Source organism: Pongo abelii, chromosome 20 (assembly GCF_028885655.2).
Source record: "Pongo abelii isolate AG06213 chromosome 20, NHGRI_mPonAbe1-v2.0_pri, whole genome shotgun sequence".
In the NCBI taxonomy this organism is placed as follows: domain Eukaryota; kingdom Metazoa; phylum Chordata; class Mammalia; order Primates; family Hominidae; genus Pongo; species Pongo abelii.
The window spans coordinates 59,525,016-59,543,163 of NC_072005.2; the positions used below are offsets into that span (position 1 = coordinate 59,525,016).

Consider the following 18,148-nt stretch of genomic DNA (forward strand, 5'->3'; position numbering starts at 1 on the left):
CTCACTACTTGTTAGATAAGAGTATCTAATATATCTTGGGGCAAAGGCACACAAATGTAATGTGTGTGACAAGGATTTTATCTGAGGATCAGAAGTTGGGGAACAGAATAATTCATACTGGGGAGAAACCTTAGAAATCCAATGAGCATGTGAAAAACTTTACCATGAGTTCAAGTACTACATGACATCAGAGAGTTCATATTGAAGAGAAACCATGTAAATATAAGGTATGTGGCAGAGGCTCTAATCAGGCTTCACAGTGCACTGGACATCAGAGTATACATCTTTTGCCGGGCACGGTGGCTTACGCCTGTAATCCCAGCACTTTTGGGAGGCTGAGGTGGGAGGATCACCTGAGGTCAGAGGTTTGAAACTACCCTGGCCAACATGGCGAAACCCTGTCTCCATTAAAAATACAAAAATTAGCTGGGCATGGTGGTAGGTGCCTGTAATCCCAGCTACTCAGGAGGCTGAGGCACGAGAATTGCTTGAACCCAGGAGGCGGAGGTTGCAGTGAGCTGAGATTGCACCACTGCACGCCAGCCTGGGCGACACAACAAAACTCCATCTCAAAAAACAAAACAAAACAAAAAAACAGAGTATACATCTTTTACAGAAATCATAAAAAAGTTACATGCATGGTTGGCACATGTATACATATGTAACTAACCTGCACATTGCGCACATGTATCATAAAACCTAAAGTATAATTAAAAAAAAAAAAGTTACATGCATGCTAAGGCTTTTTTTTTCTTTTTGAGACAGAGTCTCACACTATCGCCCAGGCTGGAGTGCAGTGGCCTGATCTCGGCTCACCACAACCTCTGCCTCCTGGATTCCAGCAATTCTACCTCAGCCTCCCAAGTAGCTGGGACTACAGGCACGCGCCACCACACCCGGTTGATTTTTCTATTTTTTAGTAGATACGGGGTTTCACCATATCGGCCAGGCTGGTCTCGAACTCCTGACCTCGTGATCCGCCTGCCTCAGCCTCCCAAAGTGCTAGGATTACAGGCTTGAGCCCCTGTGCCCAGCCTATGCTAAGTCTTTTACCCAGTGGTCAAAACTGGCACATCACAGGATTTATACTGGAGAGCAACCTCACAAATGTAATGAAAGTGATAAGGCTTTTTATCAAATGTCCTTGTCTTTTGGGTCATGAGAAAACTCATACAGAATCTATTAAAAATGTACTAAACATGGAAAGACCTTTAAGCAACAGTGATGTGATGAAGGTGGTAGTTTTTTAAACGAACTCCCACAACAGCCTACACACCATAGAATTCATACCAGGAATCACAAAGTCTCTAATTTTCCAAAGTTAACTGGAAATATTACGAACTGCAGAATAATTCCAGGCCAAAATATGTTAAATTCATAACATGATGTATATCAAAGGAAAAAAGGACATGTGGAAATGACACATTATCTTCAGTGTATAAAATATTTATGTGAAGTTTCTTGGAAAGGCTACACTATTACTGGTTTCCATCTGATGTTTGAGATCTGTTGATTTTATGCTTTTCTTACACGCCTTTCATTATGATCTTTGGGAAGGAATCAATAAAATGATAGGGCCTGCTTCGTTAGGTGTGGTTCATTCCTATTCATGCTCCCTGGAAGAACAAGAATGCTGAATTTTGAAATTTAATATTGTATGAATTAGCCTCAGGGAGAGGTGGAGAATAATACAAAACTAAAAGTCATGCTTATTGTGTTCAGTGTGTCCTTCTCCAGAGGGCCACTGGCATATAGGAAAGGACTGCTGTTCTACCAGTTGACCATGAGATGGCATGCCAGGACATTAGGACACTGCAGTTTTGTTTTTGGTTTTTTTTTTTGAGATGGAGTCTCGCTCTCTTGCCAGGCTGGAGTACAGTCGTGCGATCTCGGCTCACTGCAACCTCCACCTCCCAGGTTCAAGTGATTCTTCTGCCTCAACCTCCCAAGTAGCTGGGAGTACAGGCGTGTGCCACCACCCCCAGCTAACTTTTGTATTTTTAGTAGAGACAGGGTTTCACCATGTTGGCCAGGATGTTCTCAATCTCTTGACCTCGTGATCCGCCCGCCTCCACCTCCCAAAGTGCTGGGATTACAGGCGTGAGCCACTGTGCCTGGCTGACACAGGGCTTTTTATGAGAGTGATAGATTACTAGGACCTCATTATGTGGTAGAAGCAATCATCTTTTTTTAAAAGCAATAGCTGTTGTATATCAATGATAAATGAAAAATTAGTTATTCTTGTAAATTGAAGAAAGAATGGTTATCATAGAGGGTAGTTCAAGTAAGAACCAGGGCTGGGTGTGGTGGCTTACATTCTGTAATCCCTGTACTTTGGGAGGCCAAGGCAGATGGATCTCTTGAGGCCAGGAGTTCGAGACCAGCCTGCCCAACATGGCAAAACCCCGTCTCTACAAAAAATACAAAAATTAGCCAGACATCGTGGTGGATGCCTGTAATCTCAGATATTCGGGAGGCTGAGGGGAGAATCATTTGAACCTGGGAGACGGAGGTTGCAGTGACCTGAGATCACACCACTGCTCACCAGCCTGGGCAACAGAGTGAGACTGCCTCAAACAAAAACAAAACCAAACAAAAGAACCAGAATAGCATGTGCACGTGTACGTAGACGTTTCACAACTGGCATTATGTTTTGCTACTGTTTTATTTAGAATGTATCACAAGTTTTATGCTTTAATTAATAACATTTAATCATAGCTTTTAATGAATCATGTTTCTTCTGCCACCACAGTTTTATCTCACCTCAGTTGGGTATTTCATAACAGATAGTAATAGTGCACCATTAGGCTGTCTAGGTTGAAGGAGTCTTGCAGGGGAACATGAGGTTTGTGCTTTAACTGTGGCAACTGACATCTGGTATCCTCGCCTTTAATTTGTTCCCATCCAAAACTAATCCATCTATTTTTCTTTAATAAGTGATTTTTCAAGTTTGCACTTATTTTTTCCTTTACATTACACTTTAAGTAAGAGTCACTGTTATTAGTGCTTCATGTGTAATAACAACCTGTGAGATAAGTACTGATGTTATTCACATATCACAAACGAGGAAACTTAAGGCCAAGATGCTTTAAGGACTCATCCACATCCCTGTAAGTGGGTGAATCAGGATTCACGTTTGGCTGCAAAGATGAGTGATATAGTTTGCATCTGTGTCCCTGCCCGGATTTCCTGTCAAATTGTAATCCCCAGTGTTGGAGGTGGGGCGTGATGGGAGGTGACTGGATCATAGGGGCAGATTCCCCTGTGGTACTGTTCTTGTGATAGTAGGTGAGTTCTCATGAGATCTGGTTGTGTAAAAGTGTGTGGCACCTCCCCCTCTGTCTCTTCCTCCTGCTCTGGTCATGTGAAGTGCCTGCTCCCACCTTGCCTTCCCCAATCATTATAAGTTTCCTGAGGCCTCCTCAGAAGCTGAGCAGACGCCAGCATCATGCTTCCTGTACAGCATGCAGAACTGTGAGCCAATTAAACCTCTTTTCTTCATAAATTACCCAATATCAGGTATTTCTTCATAGCAGTGCAAGAATGGACCAATACAATGAATGTCATAACCATGGCGATCCACTAACACGGCTAGTTATTTTTCTTTTTTCTTTTTTTTTTTTTTTTTGAGACGGAGTTTCCCTCTTGTTGCCCAGGCTGGAGTGCAATGGTGCGATCTTGGCTCACTGCAACCTCTGCCTTCTGGGTTCAAGCAATTCTCCTGCCTCAGCCTCCCGAGCAGCTGGGATTACAGGCATGCACCACCAAGCCTGGCTAATTTTGTATTTTTAATAGAGACGGGGTTTCACCATGTTGGTCAGGCTGGTCTTGAACTGACCTCAGATGATCCACCCGCCTCGGCCTCCCAAAGTGCTGGGATTACAGGCATGAGCCACCATGCCCAGCATGGCTAGTTATTTCTCTTTCATGTACTCGACATCTCAACTTAATTTTGTTAGTATCTTTTGTCATAGTGGTTTATCTTCACATGTAATTGTGACTGTAGTATTATGTCTATATTTTTATTTCATGGGCCAAATTACTATAAATACATACTTAAATAAGATGTAAATACACTGATTACCACGTAATCCCAGAAGAAAGATTGTCCAAGATGAAACTGCATTTATTGACCCAAGAATGGTTCACTATTTATGATGGAGAGAGATTTTCCTCAAGCAAGGAACAAGATTCAAATGATACCAGCTGTTGAAATAATTGCACTATATTGTGGTGAGCCAAGCTATAGAACCTGAAACATAAGACATAAAACATTGGCCAGGCGCGGTGGCTCAAGCCTGTAATCCCAGCACTTTGGGAGGCCGAGGTGGGTGGATCACGAGGTCAGGAGATCGAGACCATCCTGGCTAACACGGTGAAACCCCCTCTCTACTAAAAATACAAAAAATTAGCTGGGCGTGGTGGCACATGCCTGTAGTCCCAGCTACTCGCGAGGCCAAGGTGGGAGAATCACTTGAATCTGGGAGGCGGAGTTTGCAATGAGCCAAGATTGTGCCACTGCACTCCAGCCTGGGCAACAGAGTGAGACTCCATCTCAAAAAATAAATAAGTAAAGAAAAAAAAAAATTTTAGCGTACAGACTAAATTATTGATTTTAGATAATATAATTATTTGTTCGTTAATGGATGGCTACTAACAGCAACTTTATTATAATTAATGTAATCATTGAAATATACTCAAAAGATGTAAAATTGTACCTGGAAGGTATGGAAATGTGTTCATTAAGTAAATTGATATAGTTAGATTTGTAGTGAGTTCAGAGTTAACACTGGAATTTAAAAAACAGGTTTGTTGAGATCTAATTTATATCCATAAAATTGTTTCATTTTAAGTATATAATTCAATGACTTTTAATATACTTGCTATAAGTTGTGAAACCATCCCCCACATTCAAATCTTAGAACATTCCTATCAGCTGCCCCCGAAAAGATGTTTTTTTAACAAAAAAAAGAAAAATATCACATGATATATTTGAATGTGTAAACTGCCGAAGTTATATTGGTATGAAAGCCACATTGGTGACATTGTTTTCTAAAATGTTTCTTTTGTGAACTCCAGAGGGAAGTTACTCTCACTGTAGTCACCAGACAATAGAGATGTCCTGTTTAAATGCAATTATTGTCTCCGTTTAGCACATGGTAAGGCCAGCATTGGAGAAAAGATGCATATTCTAGCCACGTTCACCCAGACACATAGTTTCTGTAATAATGAGTCACTATTCCATTTTTAACATCATTGTATGCATAGAGGTTTTACAATAATTACTCTATTATCCTGAAAATAATATCAAGGACTCTTGTATGGCAGGTAAATCAGGGTTTAAAACCATAGAAAAGTTTATTCTCACATTGAATGCTATATAGATAAAATATCAGTAGTCACCATCAGAGATTGGTGTGGGGGATAGGACCTCTAGTCTGTCTCCATAGACTGAGTCTGTATCTCAGAAATTATTTCTCCTACTTTTGTATCTTTGCCACAGGAACAGTTTCTACTCCAGAGGAATCTCCTTTTTCAGATGTGAGCACTCACAGAGACCCAGCATACTCCTCTTTCCTTTACATAAAGACTCTGCCTCACATTCTAAAACAGAAAATACTCATCTGATTTCTTCTTAATGCCAGGACTTTGGGCTTAGTGTGATGTCCTAGTGTGTGTGTGGGAAGGAAGCCAGCCAGTCTCTGAGGTATGAGTTTGTCATTCTGAGATAGCATCTTTTCATAGAACTACAATGGTCAATTCACCATGAGTGAATGCTTGGTGAGGTGACAATACTTCTGAAAAACTTTTCATTACCAATTATCAGAAACAACTTCAAGTTCCTAATGAACATCACCAAAGAGATATTTGGAGTGTTTGGTAGAGGCCGTTCTGTTTCCAAGATCCCTGAAGACAGACTGTGGCGCTTATGGAGGAAGCAGAAAATGCTGAGGTCTGAACACTTGAGGACAGTAATGCTGAAAATCTTTGTATTTGCCTATAGGGTTTGTGTATCTGCTTCAGTGAAATGTTCTTAAATGTCTTTGCCTTTTTATAATTCATTTTAAATAGACTTTTTAAACAGCAGTTTTAGGTTTACAACAAAATTAAGCGGAAGGTAGAGAGATTTCCCATATACACTGTACCCCCACACAAGGACAGCCTCCCCCATTATTAACAACCCACCAGAGTGGTACATTTGTTACAATCAATGAACCTACATTGACGTGTCATTATCACCCAAAGTTCATAGTTTACATTAAGGTTCACTTTTGTGTTGTATAGTCTGAGTTTGGACAAATGTATGATGACATGTGTTTACCATCATGGTATCATACAAGGTACTTTTACTGTCCTCAAAATCCTCTGTGCTCCACCTAGATTGTCTTCTTTCTTTCAGTTCTATCACTTGTTTCACATATTTTGCAGCTCTCTGTCCTATATTGTCAATTATTCCCAATTAATTATCACCCTCCTATGAAATTACACATCTCTGCCCTTTGATATCAGGCATGGCCCTTGGCTTGAGGCAATGCTTCAAGTCAAGGATTGAAATTCCTTGCCTACTTTATGACAGGCTTGGCTTTCTGCGTTCCTTGGCCAATTTGGTGTGAGTGGAGATGACATGTTTACATTTAAAAACAATTTTTTTTAATGAGAAACTGTCAATAAGTTGGAGAAACTGTCAACTTATTTGTTGATTGTCCCTGTCAATTTTCTCTAATTATAATCATTTTGACTATTTTCAGCTCCTTAAAAAATTGTTTATCATGGGTATGTCCTTTGGTTGATATAAGCCACCTTCCTCAAGTAGCTCAATGTCATTCTTGTAGCTTTTTTCTTTATTCTTAGGCTTATTGCAGGAATGATACAAAATTCTTCTTTGCTCAGAGAAAATAACTAAAACTCCCCTAAAGGCAGTTGACTCACCAGAGTTCTCAAATGACTTGGAAATCGGTAAAATGCAGATTCCCAGGCCGCATTAGGCCCAGCTGAATTCATCTGGACAGTGTTTTTGTTTTCAACAGTTTTACTGAGGTGCAGTTGATACATAGTTATGCACTGCATAACAATGTTTTGGTCAATAAAGGACTGCATATACAATGGTGGTCCCATTAGAATACTGTATTTTTACCATACCATTTCCATGTTTGGACACGTTTAGATACACAAATACCATGGTGTTACAGTTGCCTATGATAACATGCTGTCCCCATTTGTAGCCTAGGATCAACAGTCTATATGGTGAAACCCTGTCTCTACTAAAAATACAAAAATTAATCGGGCATGGTGGTGCGTGCCTGTAGTCCCAGCTACTCGGGAGGCTGAGGCAGGAGAATCGAACCATGGAAGTGGAGGTTGCAGTGAGCTGAGTCTATTGTAAATTATTGTAAAAAGTCTACATGGTTTAGCCTAGGTGTGTAGTAGGCGATCCCATGTAGCTTTGTGTAAGCACACCCTATGATGTTAGCACAATGATGAAATCAACAAATTTCTCAGCACATATCCTCATCATTAGGTGGCCCATGACTGTGCTATAAAAGGCTGCACATATTGAGGGTTAGGTCAGCTTGGGGCCCCACTTGCTCAAGGGGCAGGCTCTACCCAGACAGCTGGCACCCCTCAGCTATGTGCATCCATCCTTAGGCAGGGCAAACTCAAGAGTCATCTCTACTCCCTGCTGTGCGCAACCCTTTGAGTACCTGGTTCTGCCAAGAAAGCTACAAAATTGTGTGGCTCCAGGGCAGCAACTTGTGGATCATGTTCCCGAGGCCTGGTGAGAGAAACTTGCATGTTTGAATTTAAATGGAAGCTAGAAGAGGCTTCATTTGCTTCCTCTAACCCTGTCTTTTCTCTGCTACTATGGTATGTCCTGATAGAGATTGAATTTTACCCTGAATCCCAGCATCACATTGTGGAACTAAGAGGTGAATAATGATAGTTCTGAGGAAGCAATAAATGTTTGTTCTTGCAAGCCTCTAAGAATTCAAAGATATTTGCTACCACATTACAACTTCCAGAAAGCTGAAAGTACACTTTCAATGACCTGTTTTTTTCTTTACTCACCTTAACCTTCCAAATCCACAGTCACAGATAGTAGCTCATTATCTCCACTAATTGTAGTAACTTTGAAATCTGCATTTGAGAATTCTCTTCATATGATTACTTTCTTCCCTTCCATTTTATATGTTCTACTTCCATTAGAATAACCATTTATTTTAGGCTGGGTGCAGTGGCTCACACCTGTAATCCCAGCACTTTGGGAGGCTGAGGCGGGCGGATTACAAGGTCAGGAGTTCAAGACCAGCCTGGCCAACATGGTGAAACCCTGTCTCTATTAAAGATACAAAAAATTAGCTGGGCGTGGTGGCACGCGCCTGTAATCCCAGCTACTCCGGAGCTGGGCAGAAAAATTGCTTGAACCCGGGAGGCAGAGGTTACAGTGAGCCAAGATTGCACCATTGCACTCTAGCCTGGTGACAGAGTGAAACTCCGTCTCAAGAAAAAAAAAAAAAACAACATTTATTTTTAATTCATCTAGAAATATATTACCTTTTATTATGTGACCACCCTCAATGAACTATTTGTTCTCTCACTTATAACTTTACCCAATTGGTTTATCATCATCAGATATTTGTAAATGTCAAGAAACTTGCCCTCTTTCACTCTGCCTCCTTCACCTTACTAATCCTCAGAATCAGATATGCTCAGTTACTGACTATGGTCCCCTTACAACCAGGAAGCTCACATTGATGACAAAAAAACAAAAAGAAAAGCCCAAGCAAACAAACAAATTTTAAAAAACCTCTAGGCTTGGGGGCTTTGTGTTAAATTTGAGTTAAAATAAAATTGCCGACGTTCATCCAAGGGTGCTGTTTCCCAATTTGTCATATGGTAATGGAAAATTTCTTCCAACTGGGGTGTTTAGACCACTTCCTTTTAAAGTGATTATTATATGGTTAAACTATCTTGGTATTAGTTTTATGTTGTTGGCTTTGTTCTCTTTTCTTTCATTTCCTTTGGGTTTTTAAGTGGCTCTCTTTCAATTCCTTTTTTGGCTTTAGTGTTAACAATAACCAAATTTTTAGCATTTGCTTTAGGGGGGTTATACTATACAGCTTATCACAGCCTACCTTCCAGTGATTCCATACAACTTCATGTAGAGCATCAGATCCTTACCCAAGTATACTTTCATTTCACAACTGTTGGTGTGTGTGCTGTCATTATCATACATCTAACTTTTAGATAACCTACAAGCGGCTCCAGGGCAGCAACTCATGGATCATGCTCCCGAGGCAGATTGTTATTTTCTAAACAGTTACATTTTAAAGAGATTTAAAAGGAAGAAATACATTTAAAAATTACCCATGTGGGGCCGGGTGCGGTGGCTCACGCCTGTAATCCCAGCACTTTGGGAGGCTGAGGCGGGCGGATCACGTGAGGTCAGGAGTTTGAGACCAGCCTGACCAACAAGGAGAAACCCCGTCTCTACTAAAAATACAAAATTAGCCGGGCATGCTGGCGCAGGCCTGTAATCCCAGCTACTCGGGAGGCTGAGGCAGGAGAATCGCTGGAACCCGGGAGGTGGAGGTTGCGGTGAGCCGAGATCTCACCGTTCCATTCCAGCCTGGGCAGCAAAAGTGAAACTCCCTCTCAAAAACAAAAAACGAAAAACAAAAACAAAAAAAAAAAACAAAAAAATTACCCATGTGGTTACTATTTCTGGCACTCCTCATTCTTTTGTGTAGATCATGTGTTACGAAACACAAGTCAAATATGAATTACTGAGAGAGGAGGCAGGACTCCAGACCAGATTGGACTCCAGACCAGATTGAAAACTAGCTGAAACAGGGAAGAGGCAAAAGCACCTCTCCATAAGACATGCCCTCCATTGCCATGTCAGTTTACCATTGCCATCGAAACACCTGGAAGTGACCACCCCTTTCCACTGCAATGACCTGGAAGTGACCACACCCTTTCTAGAAATTTCTGAAAAACCTGCCCCTTAGTTTGCACGTAATTAAAAGTGGGCATAAATAATGACTGCAGACCTGTCTCTGAGCTGCTACTCTGGGCACACTCCTTTTGGGGTAGCCCTGCCCTGCAAGGAGCCGTTCGTTCATCTGCTGCCGCTGTTGCCGCCACTCCAATAAAAGTTGCTACCCCACTTTGGGAGGCTAGGGCGGGTGGATCACCTGAGGTCAGGAGTTTGAGACCAGCCTGACCAACATGGTGAAGGCCCGCCCCCATCTCTACAAAAAATGCAAAAATTAGCTGGGCGTGGTGGCACAAGCCTGTAATCCCAGCTACTCAGGAGGCTGAGGCAGGAGAATCGCCTGAACCTGGAAGACGGAGGTTGCAGCGAGCTGAGGTAGTGCCTTTGCACTCCAGGCTGGGCAACAAGAGCAAAACTCCGTCTCGGGAAAAAAAAAAAAAAAAACGCGCTACCCACTACCAGTTCACCCTTGAATTACTTCCTGAGCGAATCCCCAGTTTGGGGGCTCGCCTGCCCTGCATCATCACCATCTGTTTTTAAATAATATTTACTTGGAACATGGCCAAACCCACGTGTAGGTACTATTGATCCATTAAAGGCAGAGTAGGGTATTTGCAACCGTATGGAAAGAATAAAATACCACTTGGCCCTTTAAAGTTTGTCAATTTCTCACGTAGAGTCATATTCTCTTTTTTCTTTTGAGACCGAGTCTTGCTTTTGTCACCCAGACTGGAGCGCAGTGGTGTGATCTCGGCTCACTGCAACCTCCATCTCCCGGGTTCAAGTGATTCTCCTACCTCAGCCTCCCCAGTAGCTGGGATTACGGGTGCTCGCCACCACGCCCGGCTAATTTTTGTATTTTTAGTAGACATAGGGTTTCACTATATTGGCCAGGCTAGTCTCGAACTCCTGACCTCAGGTGATCCACCCACCTTGGACTCCCAAAGTGCTGGGATTGCAGGCGTGAGCCACCGCACCTGGCTGAGTCATATTTTCATCACATATCTGAATTACAATAAAGTTGGGGAAATAAAGTATACAGTCAGTTTTGTAGTCCAGTGCAAGGGGGACACAAGGTTTCTCCTAATTGGAAAAGAATAACTGGTAGGTCTTTTCCCTTATACCAGGGAAAACATAGGAAATATGTGATTGTGTTGCTATTTGATTTGAAACTACAGTAATGGCTAGGCGCAGTGGGTCAGGCCTGTAATCCTGGCACTTTGGAAAGCCGAGGCGGGTGGATCACCTGAGGTCAGTAGTTTGAGACCAGCCCAACCAACATGGAGAAACCTCGTTTCTACTAAAAGTACAAAAAATTAGCCCGGCGTGGTGGTGCATGCCTGTAACCCCAGCTACTCAGAGAATTGCTTGAACCCGGAAGGCGGAGGTTGCGGTGAGCCGAGATCGCACCATTGCACTCCAGCATGGGCAACGAGAATGAAACTCCATCTCAAAAAAAAATAAAAATAAAAAAATAAAGAAAGAAACTACGGTATTTTATGTGAAAATAATTTTTGATGACATTGACAGTAAAGATATAAACTGGGGCTTAAAAACTCCACTAATTTTACTTGACGCGCATTCATAAGTGGAAGTAGCAATATACCCCTAAGTGGCCCCAGGAGTAGATGACAGAGGTGTGTATCCTAACAAGTCTTTGCAGAACTGGTACCATCAAATCTCTCAGACAGTTTTGACAAATGGTATTTACTATCTTTTCATTAACTCATTACCTCACCCTACCCCTACGTCTTCCCAATAGCTACGAGGCTCCTGTAAATAAATTTGTCTGTGCATTCCACAAATAGGTCATCATGATTCTGGATCCACACTTGTATCTTAACCCCTCTAGGAAAAGAATTGTTGTTAGAAGAATCAACATGCAAAAATATACACAGTTTATATAGGTGTTTTGACTTTTAGTTCCCCAAAATAAAAAAATTATGAACCATAAGAAGTCTCAAATTTTAAATGTCTCCAACAGATGATCACACACCTCACCAAGCCACATGCTGATTGTGGATATTCCTCAATCATTATAAATATGTTCCCAACCTGACAATTTTCTCCATTTCCTCTGCCCAATTATTTTTCCCCATTTGTATCTATATGACAGAGTCCAATTACTGATTTTGCTCAAGTATCATCTTATCCTATGGGCATTTCCTGAACAGTTTAAATTAGGACATCCTGTCATTCTGTCACTACATGTACACTTTGTTGAACTTATCCTCATATTATAATTATTGCTGACTTACCCGTATAGAACATAAGCTACTTGAGAGCAGGGAATTGGTTTAGTTTCTTGCTAGATCATCAATGATTAGAATAATCCCTGAGAGCAGGGACTCTGTGCATTTGTGTTGAATGAATGAATGAATGAATGCATGCATGCACTTTTTTTGATGCAAAGAAGAAAGTTACTGCAATGCATAGTAACTTTCTCATAGATTAGCAGGTCATAGATTCTACTTTTATTCCCACACTTTGTATCTCAGGCAACATGAGCTAAATAGATCCACCTAAGCAATGGAAAAAGGTTTTCATGAAGTTTTTCTAAGCCATGAAAATGGAAGATTCACTCTCAAATGCTCCATTCTATTCGCAGTGAAAAATAACAATCTTATTTGTCAGGTAGAAAAATTTTTGTGAGTAACGACAATCTGAAAAACAGGGACTAAAAAACAAGTAGGAAGTTTATCTTTCTCACATAATAGCAAGTCCAGAGGCTGCAGTTTGGGATGTGGCAGGTCCTCTGAGAAGTCCATTCTGCCTACTCTACCTCCTCAGCATTCCTTCTCCTTAAGGAGAATGCAGATGGCTGGTGTATGACTGAGAAGGGTATAGGATGAGGGGCAAAACCATTTTCATTTTGAGGCTTTGTCTTGTTTACCTGAAAGCAGTATTTCCATATTTTTCTCCAAAGAATATTAATTCTGGTAAATGGCTACTGTAATTATAATGAAGAATGGCGATTTTCAAATTTCATATTCACACATCAAAAACAGAGGAAGAGAAAAAAACAATTAAGTTAGAAAGCCAGGAACAGTGGCTCATGCCTGTAATCCCAGCACTTTGGGAGGCTGAGGTTGGAGGATCGTTTGAGCTTGAGCATGGGAGTTCAAGACCAGCCTGAGCAACACAGTGAGACCTCATCTCTACAAAAAAATTAAAAAGTTAGCCAGGTGTAGTGGCAACACCTGTGGTCCCAGGTACTTGGGAGGCTGAGGTGGGAGGATCATTTGAGCCCAGGAGGTTGAGGCTATAACAAGCTGTGATCACACTACTGCACTGCAGCCTGGGCTGGACAGAGGGACACCCTTTCTCAAACAACAACAACAACAAAACCCACAAACATGTTGCAGACCAAATACCTGTTACCAATTATATTAATGACAACGTGGTCACCATAATTTTGGGAAGAGCCAGATTACATCAACTGACTTTGTTCTTTATCCTGAGAGTCTAATATTCTATATAACCTATCGCCTGTCTTTTGGGTGTTCGAAAAGAAAGACAAAAATTATTAAACTGTCCTTAGTGATTTTTTTTCAACTTACAGATTTACTTCTATTGAGCTCTATTTGTATCTAAATGAAAATATTTCTCCAAGTTTTAATATATTCTAATTCCACTATCAAGGTAGGAAAATGAATTTGAGATTTAAAAAAAAATTCATGCCCTCTTACCTTAAAGTGAGAGATGTACACACTTCCAAATGTATTTTCATATTAGACTATAACTTAAAGGTAATCTGTTATATCATAACTCGGGGATTTTCAGAGGGAGCCTATATTTCCAATGAAGCATTAAAGACCTTCACAGGATTTCCTCGTGTATATAGAATATACTCAATTGAGGGTGAACATTTAAAATGTTTAAGGCTATATTTGTTCCAAAAAATGAATAATCCCATCTCGTTTTAGTTTTCAATTTGTTTAGTTTCCCTTTTTATTCATTGCTTTTCCACATGTAAAATATTTTTGTCTCTACAGTCAAAATTATATTACAAATATATGAAAATCCCTATTCTGTTTTGCCTTCTCAAACTTTTTATTTTCTTAAATAGGTTTCTTGATAGGTACTAATTTCAGATTTTTTTTTATCACAAAGAGAATACCATATATGATATTCTATACCTTGTTTTTTAGGTGTGGTGGCAATCACTCCAATATGACTTTCCTCATTCTTTTTTTTCTTTTTTTTTGAGATGAGTCTCGCTCCGTGGCCCAGGCTGGAGTGCAGTGAGTGGCACAATCTCAGCTCACTGCAACCTCTGCCTCCTGGGTTCAAGCGATTCTTCTGCCTCAGCCACCAGAGTAGCTGGGATTACAGGCGTGTGCCACCACGCCCAGCTAATTTTTCTATTTTTAGTAGAGACGGGGTTTCACCATGTTGGTCAGGTTGGTCTCGAACTCCTGACCTTGTGATCTGCCCGCCTCTGCCTCCCAAAGTGCTGGGATTACAGGCGTGAGCCACCGCGCTCAGCCCTGACTTTCCTCATTCTTTTAACAGCTTCACATACATAGCCAACATTCCCCTAATTTCTCAGCCACCTTGCCTCAAGTTAAAACCATGAGACCAGTTTTGCCAAACAGGGTGTAAGTGTAATGTATCACTTTCAGGACAAACCACTTAAAACTAAGTGTGACCTTCTTGCTTGTTTCCTTTGAAACAATCAGAGGCCCATTTTTGACATGGAGAAACCATAATATGGAAGCACCTCCATCTCTGAGTTACCACATAAGCATCAGTTGCCCTACAGGGTCAACTATCCCAGTGGTGCAATTGACAGAAAAGACTCATTTTATACAGTAAGCTTCCGGGATTTAACAAAAAAGGTTTTGTATCTCCAGGCGCCACAGGACATGCCATTCCTTACGAGACTTTTAAAAGCAAAGCCTAGACAGCTTTAGCAATACCCTTTCTTGACAAACTGTTAGAGATCTGGGCCTGAAGGGCAAGGAAAGGACAATAAAGTCTGTCTTTCGACATTATTTGCTTCTCAATGATGCTCATCAATTGCTATAAATCACTGTCATGTTTCCACTGCCAATTTTTTTAGATATTCACAATACATCCCCCAAACCCCAACCTGTCCTGTGTCTTAGTCCATTTTTTGTTGCTGTAACAGAAAACCTGACCTGGGTAATTTATATGTATGTATATAATTTACGTATGTGTATATATATAATTTATTTCTTCCAGTTCTGGAGGCTGGGAAGTCCAAGGCTGAGGGGCCACATGTGGCGAGGGCCTTCTTGCTGCATCCTAACAGCAGTCATCACATGGTGAGAGAGAGGAAGCATGCCAGCTCAGCTCTCTCTTCCTCCTCTTATGCGGCTACTAATCCCAACATAGGGACCCACCCCCATAACTCCGTCTATCCCTAATGACCTCCCAAAGGCTCCCACCTCTAAATACCATCAACATATGGATTTGAGGAGTCAATTTCCAACACGAGCTTTTGGGGAATACATTCAAACACGGCACCCAGTCACCATTTTCTAAAATAATAATACTGCAGCTACCCAAAATAACCGAACAAAGACATTAGGCACCATTTGCATTCCCTCTCAAAGTTTCTAAAACCATCTCCAGTTTTGAGGTCAGTATGTCTCAGCTACTTTTCTATACTGCAATGTCCTTTGTCCACTTAACACTACCACCCCTGCAATCTGGCACTCAGAACTGTTTTCCAGAAGGCTCTTCCTGTATGGTTCTTGCTAAACTTTGCCAATGAGAAAAACATGAACGGGCCGGGCGCAGTGGCTCACAACTGTAATCCCAGCACTATGGGAGGCTGAGGTGGGTGGATTGCTTGAGGTCAGGAGTTCAAAACCAGCCTGGGCAACATGGCGAAAACCTGTCTCTACCAAAAATACAAAAAATTAGCCCATTTCTTACTCCGGTCTCAAAATAAATAAATAGATAATAAATTAAAAATAAAAAAATTTAAAATGTTGTTAAAAAAAAAAAAAAAAAAAAGGAAAACCTGAATAGGAAAGGCAGAAGTGAAGCACTAAGCCATTAATCTCAGATGAATACTGCACAGACCTCACCATCTCTAATCCCAGCCAGAAGCAGTAACTTCTAAGACACCTCCGTGAGCTCTAGTTTCTCACTGAAGCTGCCAGTGACTATTTTTCTTTGATATTCCTGCTGGAGTCTTTTCTTAACTTATGTAACTATTCTTCTTGAAATAATTGTATACGTTTTCCTAAACACAGACTAATACAATCATCCAGAATAAAGCTAATTCCATGTTTTCAAAGTTTATTCATCACAATCTGCATTACTGTATTGGTCCTGAGTCTCACTCTGTCACTCAGGCTGAGTGCAGTGTCAGTCATGCCTCACTGCAGCCTCAACCTCCCTGACTCAAGCGATCCTTTCACCTCAACCTCCTGAGTAGCTGGGACTACAGGTGCATGCCATGACATCCAGCTAATTTTTTATTTTTTGTAGAGATGAGGTCTCATTATGTTGCCCAGGCTAGTCTCGAACTCCTCGACACAGATGATCCTCTCTCCTGAGCCTCCCAAAGTGCTGAGACTACAGGTATGAGCCATAGAACATTGCCAACTTTGCCGAAATTAAGAATGCTATCAAGAAAGTGGAAAAACAGAACACAGAAGTGGAAAAAGTATTTGCAAATCTCATAAGGGTGTAGTGTTCAGAATATAAAATAACTCTTACAACTCAACCAAAAATACACAATCTAATTTTTAAAATATTAAAAGAAATTTTTGAGTAGACATTTCTCCAATGGAGATACACATGGCTAATAAACATATGAACAGATGCTCAACATTCATCATTAAGAAAATCCAACCACAATGAAATATCACTTGTAAGTGACTAGAAGGCTATATACTACTACTACTGCTAACCCAACAACTACAAACATCAATAATCGATAGGAAGTGCAGAAAATGGAACACTGGAACATTGCTGGTAGAAAAGTAAAATGGTGCAGCTGCCTTTGAAAACAGTTTGGCAAATCCACAAAAGGATAATCACTGATAATTACTATATGACCCAGAAATTCCATGTTTACAGACATACCCAAGTGAAAACATGTATCTGCAAAAACATCTTGTAAAAAGTTGTTCATAGCAGCATTTTCCATAATAGCCTAATTTCTTTTTTTTCTTTTTTTTGAGACAGAGTCTCGCTCTGTCGCCCAGACTGTAGTGCAGTGGCGTGATCTGGGCTCACTGCACGCTCTGCCTCCCGGGTTCATGCCATTCTCCTGCCTCAGCCTTCCGAGTAGCTGAGACTACAGGTGCCCGCCACCAGGCCAGCTAATTTTTTGCATTTTTAGTAGAGACAGGGTTTTACCGTGTTAGCCAGGATGGTCTCGATCTCCTGACCTCGTGATCCACCCGTCTCGGTCTCCCAAAGTGCTGGGATTACAGGCATCAGCCACTGCACCCGGTCCATAATAGCCTAATTTCAAACAGTAAAAAGAGTTCAAATCTCCATCAAATAATGAATGAACAGACAAACTGTAGAATATTATTCAGCAACAAAAAGTGATGAGGTACTAGGCTGGGTATGGTGGCTCACACCTGTAATCCCAGCACTTTGGGAGGCCTAGGCAGGCAGATCACTTGAGGTCAGGAGTTCGAGATCAGCCTGGCCAATATGGTGAAACCTTGTGTCTATTAAAAATACAAAAATTAGCTGGGCATGGTGGTGCATGCCTGTAGTCCCAGCTACTCGAGAGGCTGAGGCAGGAGAATCGCTTGAGCCTGCTAGGTGGAGGTTGCAGTGAGCTGAGATTGCGCCACTGCACTCCAGACTAGGCACCAGAGTTAGACTCTGTCTCAAAAACAACAACAAAAAAGTTATGAGGTACTAACAAATGTTAATTTTGGGTGGGCGGTATTTTTTATAGTGACAGTTTACCCAGGCTAGTCTCGAATTCCTGGGCTTAAGCGATCCGCCCATTTTGGCCTTCCAAAGTGTTAGAATTACAGACATGAGCCACTGTGCCTGGCCTAGAAATTGATTTTTTTTTTTTGGACAGGGCTTTGCTCTGTCACTTAGGCTGGAGTGCAGTGGCATGATCCTAGTTCACTGTAACCTCCAACTCCTGAGCTCAAGGAATTCTCCTGCTTCAGCCTCCTGAGTAGCTAGGACTAT

General features: G+C 41.3%; 1 protein-coding gene across 2 annotated transcripts in view; it reads right to left on the minus strand.

Moving 5' to 3' along the window:
* Positions 1 to 1,818: 1,818 nt before the first annotated feature.
* ZNF677 (zinc finger protein 677) overlaps positions 1,819 to 18,148 on the minus strand; it is a 41,190-nt gene continuing 24,860 nt past the window's right edge. For both annotated transcript variants that reach the window (XR_008516742.2, XR_010138663.1), the window contains exon 6: positions 1,819 to 17,449. The gene's annotated coding sequence lies outside the window, so the exon portion shown is untranslated. The remainder of the gene's footprint in view (positions 17,450 to 18,148) is intronic.